Consider the following 9,388-nt stretch of genomic DNA (forward strand, 5'->3'; position numbering starts at 1 on the left):
CACACACACACACACACACACACACACACACACACACACACACACACTAAGTCGTAGTGAGATTTTTGCAATCATTTGCCATATGTCACATCGTACGCTATATTTCTAGTGTTAAGATATACCTTTGAATTTTTTGCATACTATGCAATTTTGTTGCTGATACAAGTGGCCCTTTTGAAATGGTATATCTTACCTATGATCAAATAGATCTGCCTAACTTTTCCACTACTTAGATTTTAAGGTTTTTTTTCGCTTAATGCCTTCCTAAATTTATAGGCGGGTTAACTTTTGAGGATAGCCTTAATAAATATTACTGTTTAGAATTTGTCATTAATATACCATAAGTCTGCCTTTATAATCTATTTCTGTCTTTCTCCAATACTTACACCAGATTCCATTTTTATTACTTCTGATAATGTTTTCTGACTTTCCTTTGGCTTCTTTGTACATCAAAAGGATATACAACCAAACGAACAGAATCAGGGTCTACAAAGGAGCCAAGAAAAAATTAAAGAAGTTTATCCACATATCTACCACACGCTGTTCTCTTACATATATCTATACACACACAGATACGCGCACGAACACACACATACATAGACATATAGGTGTAAAAATATATATAGTTGTGTGTGTGTGTGTGTGTGTGTGTGTGTGTGTGTGTGTGTGTGTGTGTGTGTGTGTGTGTGTGTGTGTTTGTGCGCATACGTTTATAAGGTGATTTGACAGTACTGTTAGAGCAATGTAGAGAATTGAATTTTTCGCGGCATTTGTTCTGTTACTCTGCTTCTAGAGATTCAATTCCACCCATATTAGTTTGCATCTGTTTCGGCCGTAATATATGTGTGTGTATGTGTGTTTGTGTTAGTATTGAAAGGAAAGAATACGCACTCTTCACCGGGAAGGTATGTAAACACTTATTTTTAATAGAATCTGTTTTAACTTTCTGGAACTTGAACTTTCATGCTTATCAAAATCAACAATTTTTGTAACCAGAATTCAAATCACAAATGATACTCGACCATCTTTCGTAACATAAAATTTCGCTTTTCAGTAAGAGGGCTTTTCATGTTTCATGTAATGAATATCATCATCTAATATTTTACCATTGCTACAAACCTGGCAAAAGACCTGTTATCATCACAATTCTTTACAGAACATCGTTGCAGTAATCAAGTAGTAGAAAACAACTGAAACTCAACACATGGAATTATTAACAAATGCAGAATTACAAGTCAAGAGACTGGGGTCAGCTATCTGAGAACTGTGAAATTGTATTGAATCATTATGTTACCGGTTTGTGGAACTGTAGAAGTTTGCTAAGTATTTCAGGGGTTCTCTGTTTAAGGTACCTTTGCGAACATAAACACACAATTACATGTACATACAGAGTGCACACCGGCACAGCAGTGAAGCGTACACACTTGTGTATGAAAGTGAGATGCATATTCACTACCTGACAGCAACTTCATCTTAATACAGGTATCAGCATACTCATATGTGCACGCTTCAGACAATTCAGATATCTACAAAACCCAGAGCTGTATTGATTTAAACAAAAAGTATTGTCGTTTTATTAGTAACGGTTTCAATTTTGAAAAGAAAAGCTGAAATAAATCCCAATGACATACAGAGGCTGACTGATGATAAAGTCATTTTACTTTTTCTTGAATTTCTTTTGAAAACAAGTTAATAATGTACTTTTGTTCACTTTTTGTAAAAAAGAAAACTATCTCTACGTATGTATATGCATATGTATGCATTACGGTTGTAACATATTTGATGTTGCAGTCAAATATCCCTATTTTTTTTGTCATAACGTCTGTGTGAATTCTGGTTGATGTCTGCTAAAGGTCTGACATAAACATCATTATAAATGCATTCAACAACCTTAGTTAATCTGTATAATCGTAGAAAACTTGGTAATTTGCTTAGATGTAAATTATGTTTACACGCGTAAATTATTTCGACTTACTAAAATCAATGTTAACATAATTCCCGAAGAAAATGTTATTGGCGCAGGCACGTCTGTGTAGTTAAGTTGATCAACTCGCAGCCATGTCACTCCTGGTTTGATCACGTTGTGCGACAATTTGTGTAATTTTGGTCAAACAAAAATTAGTTTGTGAAATATTGTAGTTAGAGTATGTGTGGAAGCCCATCTGAAAGTCTATTTCAGTTTATAGGTGTGACCTAACTTGTCCAACTGTTTTAGACTCTTATTTCGCTCTTGTGTATTTTTAGATTGTCTGGATTATTGTATAGATTCGAATTAGGATGTGTCCGGTGTAAGGAAAACTCTCCTTTTCTTCCCACCAGATATCAAATCCAAGAAAATATCTAGTACCTTTTCTTCTCTGAATACGCTAAAGTTATGGAAGAATTAGTTCATAAAAATGACACAAGATGGTGGTCAACAACAGTCATTATCAAACTGAAGCCATTTTTGAACTTGACTTCAATTTGGACTAACATGCAACTTTATCTAGGAGTATTTTTCCCTAAACATAAATACAACATAAATACAACAAAAATTTTTGAGTACGTATTAATTATAGAAACATTTCCAGAATGTTTACTGAATATTCGATCAGTGTTAATAATTATTCACTTGTATGAATACACATATACATGTATACGCAGGCACGCACTCATACACACACACACACACACACACACACACACATACATATATATATATATATATATATATATATATACATATACATACACACATATATATGTATACACATATACATATAAAAATTATTTTAATTATTTTAAAATGCTTCAGCTTCAAAGCTGCGGTCATGCTGGGGCGCTACGGTTGACTGAGCTACACCATTATTTGAAACCTCCTCTTGATATGTGGCATTTGGTCAATGAGAGAGTTTGACGCTGCTACTCTCATCTGTGTTTCCTGCTGTGAGGTAGGCTCGTCTGGAACCCTTGACCGGAATAGATCCAGTTTTGTTTTAAAGATACTTACATCCACACCATGCAGGTCTCTCAGGCATTTTGGAAGGATATTAAAGAGCTGTGGGCCCTTGAAGCCCAAGCTGTTGCAGCATCTGGTTTTGCATTTTGATGGCGATACTGAGATCTTTGGCACTATGCAGTGGCACCCCGTTCGGCAGTTTGAGTAACTTTCAATGCCAAAGTTTGGTACAAGGCCTTCTAGGATTTTCCAGATGCATATCACTCCAAATCTCTCCCGCGTTCGTTCCATGGAGAAGAGTTATAATTCTTTCAGTCTTTCCCAGTAGCCGATACGTTGCATCGAGACGATTTTTTTAGTGGAGCTTCGTTGGATTGCTTCGAGTTCCGCCGTGGATTGTATACTGTGTGGTGAACATAACTGGGAGCAGTAGTCCAAGCGGCTGAGAACGTATGCTCTCCAAACGATCATCAATGTCTCCCTTTCTCTTGCTTTGAAAGTTCAGAGGATCCATCCAGCTAGCCGTCTGCATTTTATTACCAAATTGGTAATATGCATTTGAAAAGATGTATCATTGCTCATGTCAATGCCCAGGTCACGCACTGGTTTTGATTCAGGGATTTCAGTTCCTCCTGGACCAGTATATCCTGTCTGCATGACGTTTAGCCTTGTGTGTTGGTAGCGTAGGGCCTTGAATTTTCCTGCATTAAACTGCATGTTGTTGTTCTCAGCCCACCTGTATATTGCGTCCAACTCCCGTTACAGATGTGCAATATTTCCAGGATTTTGTATTGTTTGAGAGACTTTTGTGTCATCTGCATAGCTAGCAAGGGTGGCTATCTGAGCAGCTGAGGGCATGTCTAAGAAGGCCACTACGAATAGCAATGGCCCCAAGACAGTTGTGCAGCCATTCTCCAAGTTTTCCGCCTATGCCGAGATCACACAGTTTGTGACATATCATACCATGGTCAACTTTATCAAAGGCTCTTTCAAAATCGAGATATATCACGTCCACGATTGCGTCATTCAGCAGCTGTACTAGCTATCATAAGAGTCCATTGCGACGCCAAATAAGTCTACAAGATCAGTAAGGTTTTATTCGCCTACATTGGTACAGAGGCCAACAAAGAAATACAAAGGGCAACAAAGAAATATTCGCGAGAAGAATAAAATCGATTTTTGATAAGTTATTGCCAGAGATAAAAAGATGTAAAGGAAATACGAAAGATGCAACAAAATATTTCGAAGTAGGAGATAAAGTGCATTTTAAAACCTACAGGGATGATAAAGAAGTCTGGGAGGGTGGCCTTGTATCCAAACAAATAAGAAGTATAATGTATCTAATTAAAGGACCATGCTGGGAACATAAGAGACACGTAAATCAGCTAAAGAAGAGACATACTGAAGAACGGAAAGAAATTCTTATGGAAGTATTTTTGATGTATTCGGTGTACCAGCACCGAAAGTAATGTAGTCCCGTAGAACCAGCATGAGAAAATGGAAGCAAACCGAACATCTTGGGATAAGGCCCAAGCGAAAAAGATACTAAAAAAAAATAACAATAATAATAAATAAAATTTCTTTATTCTTCGGAATTCGAAATCTCAAAAGGGGAGATGTGGCGAGAGTATGATACTCTCTGACGAAAATAAATGGGACCACTACACGTAAATAGTAGCGGTCTAACGTAGTCGGGAGTTCGTATTTTGGTCTTTGAAGACCGGGTACAGTTTACACTTCGAGTTGGTGCGTTGGAAATATTGATTGTTGGTTCGTAAATGATTGTTGGTTCGTTACGTGTTTGTTGCTGCCGCTGTTTCTATTTTGTATTGTTATAACACTGTTACAATGTATTCTTTATCTATCGTCGACAATATCAACCATACCACGATATTGGAGGCTTAAGGATATAACAAATGCAAATTCCTCTACTGGAAATCTTCATGGCCTTAACGGTAGCCACGAACTTAACTCAACTTAACTGTCTAATGTTTCTCTAGAACTAGATTCTAATACTTACAGATAAACATACGGAAAAACTACACAGACGCAGCCCTTCCAATCCGTTTACATTGCTTTTAAAATCTTATAGCTAATATTAGTATAAGAATCTGAAACTTTATTTTTTCTGAAGAAATTTCCGATAAAGTGGCTGGTTATTATCGTTGAGCTCTGTCAGATAGCTGCCACAAAGTAAAGACTTCATACATTCTGTAGGAAAACATAATAAAAATTCAAGAAATATCCAAAAAGAGAAGAATGTTGCATGGCCACCCTTCCCTCTAAATGCTAAAGCTCGACCTTACTAGATTAACATTCTTTTAATCACCATAAATACAACAAAATCCTTCATGATATTCTGTGGATATAAACTACATTTGGAGATCCGGTATTCTCTAAGTAAAATTTGGAGACTTGGTATTCTATACGCTATATTTGGAGACTCGTTATGAGATTACCCACAATTAATTATAATCAATTCTTTCGTGCTAAATTAAATTAAAACAGCAATTTAAAAATAAAACCAACCTGGTTAGTTTATTGCTAACAAAGCTTCGAAGGAAATCATCTCAGATTACGCATGCTGAAATGCAAAATGCTGTCCGTTGGATCAAGTATCCAATGAAATATCCGTAGCATGCTAATCTGATGTTACTGATAATCGATGACAAACGTTATAAGGGAATGTGCGAGGAGCCTTTAATAGAACATAACATCAACAAATTATCTTTAATCAAACATCTAATATGAACCTACATAGACATTGTTAAAGACGCATTTTACAAAAGGGTCATTTTTAAATCATAATAATTATCGATAATCCAAGGTAGGTATGTTGAAAATATGGAGATCTGAGCTGCCATCTTTATTTTTCAACTTCTATACATAGTGTTAATAATTATAGGGACGTAACCACAGTCTTTTTGAAAATTTGAGTCACCACCCTTACAACTTTTACTCACAGATATCTCAATTTCTCATTCATTATCGTCGGCTATTACTAAGTATAAAGCAGTCGGTCTGATGACTGAAGTAAGCAAGGAAGGTCTCCAGTTTACTCTAAAATGAAACCAAATATGTCACTGTATAGAAACCATACAAACACGCACACACACACGCGTGCGCTTACTCGTGTGTGTTGGTGCATGTGTATGCTTGATTTTCTGTGCGGGCGAGTATTAAATGTATGAACATGTCTGAGAGTATGTTTTTATGCGTTATATATATATATATATATACCTATTTCAGGTATATACCATAAATTGTATTTATGACAATTACGCATTGAATTAAATAACTATTCATGAAAGCACTACAGTTTTCATTATCTCCTCTAAATACTCTTTTCAAATGTTTGCACGTAGAGTTCATTATTCATATAAAATAAATTTGTGTTATACTATTTTGTTACTTGGGCAGTAATCTTGTTCTAATACTTATCAATTAATTAATTTATTTGTAATACTATTGTCAAGATATAGTTGCTGGTTTAGAGTCCTTGTATTTAGCACCACTCTAGTATAGGTAAGAAGGCATAACTAAGAAATACTGAAAGTAGCAATATATAATAATTATATTTTAATGATTATCAATGAAAGAAATGCTTCGAAGAATATTCGAAAAAATACTTCCGGCTGCAGGTTTACTGTTTTGTGTCAAATCAAATCGGCTGATAAATTGCTTCAGTGGAAGGGAAATAGGTACTTTAGCGCTCATAAGACAAGGCAATGAATATAAATGGAATTAGATCGAGTCGATAAGAATTAAAGCTAGGTATTAATAATTGGAGAGTAGATATTAACAATGCTTCACCAGTTATTGATTATTTGTTTATTTGTTACGGAACTGTTTATTTCAATGCTTCTCTTTTTGCTCATTATCAGGGTGTTTATCGATATGTTAACGACAGTAAATTGCTTGCTAGACCACTTCAGTTTATAAACTGAATAACTAAATCAACTTAACTGATCCGACTGCTTTTTATTTTCAGTCAAACGTCAGTACTCATATTTCAATCCTTTCATTTATTCTGATGTCATATATAACTGTTTTGTAAAGATATAACTATTGATAAAACATTATTGTATTTCATATTATAACTGATACTGTCTTGATTATAAGACAAGCGCTGCAGATTTGAGATAGATTTCTAGTGGGCTGACTTCCTGTTTCTATTTCGAATATTTCCTTTATGCAAATGAAATGTTATACATATATAAATTGATATGTTTATTCTTATTGTGAATGGGTAAATAATACTAATGACAAATATAAAAGCTGTACTATATTTTAGTTTTCAAAAGTCCAACTGTGACGCTGCATATTGGTTGTAACTCAATATATATTTTTTTAACAAGTACAGGAACGTAAATATGTGAAGTTCATCTATTTATCTAAGAAAATATTAAGTGCACAGATGAAGTGTCGAAGTTTTTTAATCAAATCAAAACTATGCACGAATCTGAACTCACTACAGTACATAGCTCGCGACTAGCCCATACAACAAAGAAAAACCAGTCTCCGAAGAAACTTTCTCTTGTGGAGAAATGAGTGATTACATTATTCGCATATGATTAGCTTTTGATATGTTTTACCCCGACAACATAGTTTAAACAATTATACATTTCCTTTCAATGTCCTTTCGAACACACCGAGTTATAGATGCTGTTGAATGCAGTAATTCCTTCAGAATCCTATGCAGAGACATCCAAATAGCATTATGAACCCTACCACCTACATCTGGGCAAGGCTATGCAATATTTATTTGCTGACAGCAAAATATAGCATACATAGTCTAGCATTGGACCCCATGTCCGTGAGATCCTTAGGCAACTTCGGTGTGTCCATCCTTTATTGATCTCAGGTACTCTTTTTTACATAAGCTATGTTTCCATAAGCTATGTTTCCATTGATAGTGTTGATGTAAGTCAAATAGTCACGACGAAAAATTAATTGACTTTTTTCTATATTAAATAAAGACAGGTTTCTAAATTGGCTTATTTTTTATATTAAACATTCCCCATCTAGTACCCGTAAGGGTACATAACGATTTTTTTTTCATACGACGATGTATTTAATATTCTATTCACTAAATACCACATGGAGATTAAGTCACAAAACCAAAATAGTTGTGGATTCTATATACTTTATTGTAAGGAGTATTATAGCTAACAGATCGTGGGAGAAAAAGTAGCATTGCGTACTAAATGAAGATGTGGAAATAGTAAAAAAAAGTTGCATTGTATTTAACAGCTTCAAATGAATACGATACTCTTTACACTCATATCGCAATAGGAGTGACTGAGAGTACATGTACATATGAATGCATGAATGTCGTTTTTGTTTCTAGAATTTTTTACCAACAGAAAAACAGACAGTTTTCCAACCCAGAAACAAGGCTTCCACTCGAATTTACTCCAGATCAATCGGGTAGTAATATATGTGTGCATTGAAAAATAAGCTGCGTATGTATGTGCAAGCGTGCTTGTATATGTGCATGTGTATTTGTTCATATGTGTGCATATGTACATGGATGTATGTGCATGTATGTACCGATATATGCACGCACAAATACATATGTGCAGATGTACATGTCTACATACATACATACATACATACATACATACATGTATACGTACACAGATACACACACATACGCACAACAAACTTCTGCTTGTTTACGTGTTTGTTTACGTGTACCATATCTACTCACAGGGCGTTGATCAGCCTGGAACTATAGTAGAAGGTACTTGCCGAAGGTGTCGCACACTGAGACTGAGCTCGAAACCCGCGCATTAGCGAAGCGAGCTTCTTAACTCCATTACAGTGTCTCTCTCCCAGCCTTTGCTCTCTCCAGTTAACTGGACCTCCATTACTTTCCTCGATCAGAAACTCTGCGTGAAGCTCTTTGCGAGCAATAAACCAGTGTTTTTCATGAATCTGAGTGAATCACATCTTTAGCTGCATATTTCGTGGTTTGAGATTTGAGAAATTTTGGCAGAACGCCAGCGCTCCAAAGCTATTCTGTGGCTTCATTATTACATAGTAGAAACACTTTATCTTGTTTTCTTATTACCTCAGTAATGGTCATGTGAATCGCTGCTTTCATTGAAGAATTTCCACGCCTGTCTTGTTATGAGTGTTAGTATAGACGGCAAGCATCATCCTTTAAAAAGTTCTCGTCTATGTTTATCTTCTAATGTTAGAGTTCACGATTTAGCTACATAGGTTGTGATGGGATGGGTAAGTCTGTTTGTGCTGTCAAACTTTGCATCGCTGGAGGCTGATACAACGCCCGTTTCCGATTGTCTTATTCAGTCATTCAGCTGCTGTAAATGCGACCCACCTTTTCACATTTGATCCATTTTAAGATTATTTTGCTGAGAATCACAAACTTTGTCACGTGCATCATTTCAGAACCGTGTGTGTATGTGTGTGTGTTTAGGTGTT

The 9,388-nt window shown here is 35.6% G+C and overlaps 1 protein-coding gene across 1 annotated transcript in view; it reads left to right on the forward strand.

Moving 5' to 3' along the window:
* LOC106879436 (proto-oncogene tyrosine-protein kinase receptor Ret) overlaps positions 1 to 9,388 on the forward strand; it is a 391,429-nt gene that overhangs the window by 374,496 nt on the left and 7,545 nt on the right. The window lies entirely within an intron of this gene.

Source organism: Octopus bimaculoides, chromosome 2 (genome assembly GCF_001194135.2).
Source record: "Octopus bimaculoides isolate UCB-OBI-ISO-001 chromosome 2, ASM119413v2, whole genome shotgun sequence".
Lineage (NCBI taxonomy): Eukaryota > Metazoa > Mollusca > Cephalopoda > Octopoda > Octopodidae > Octopus > Octopus bimaculoides.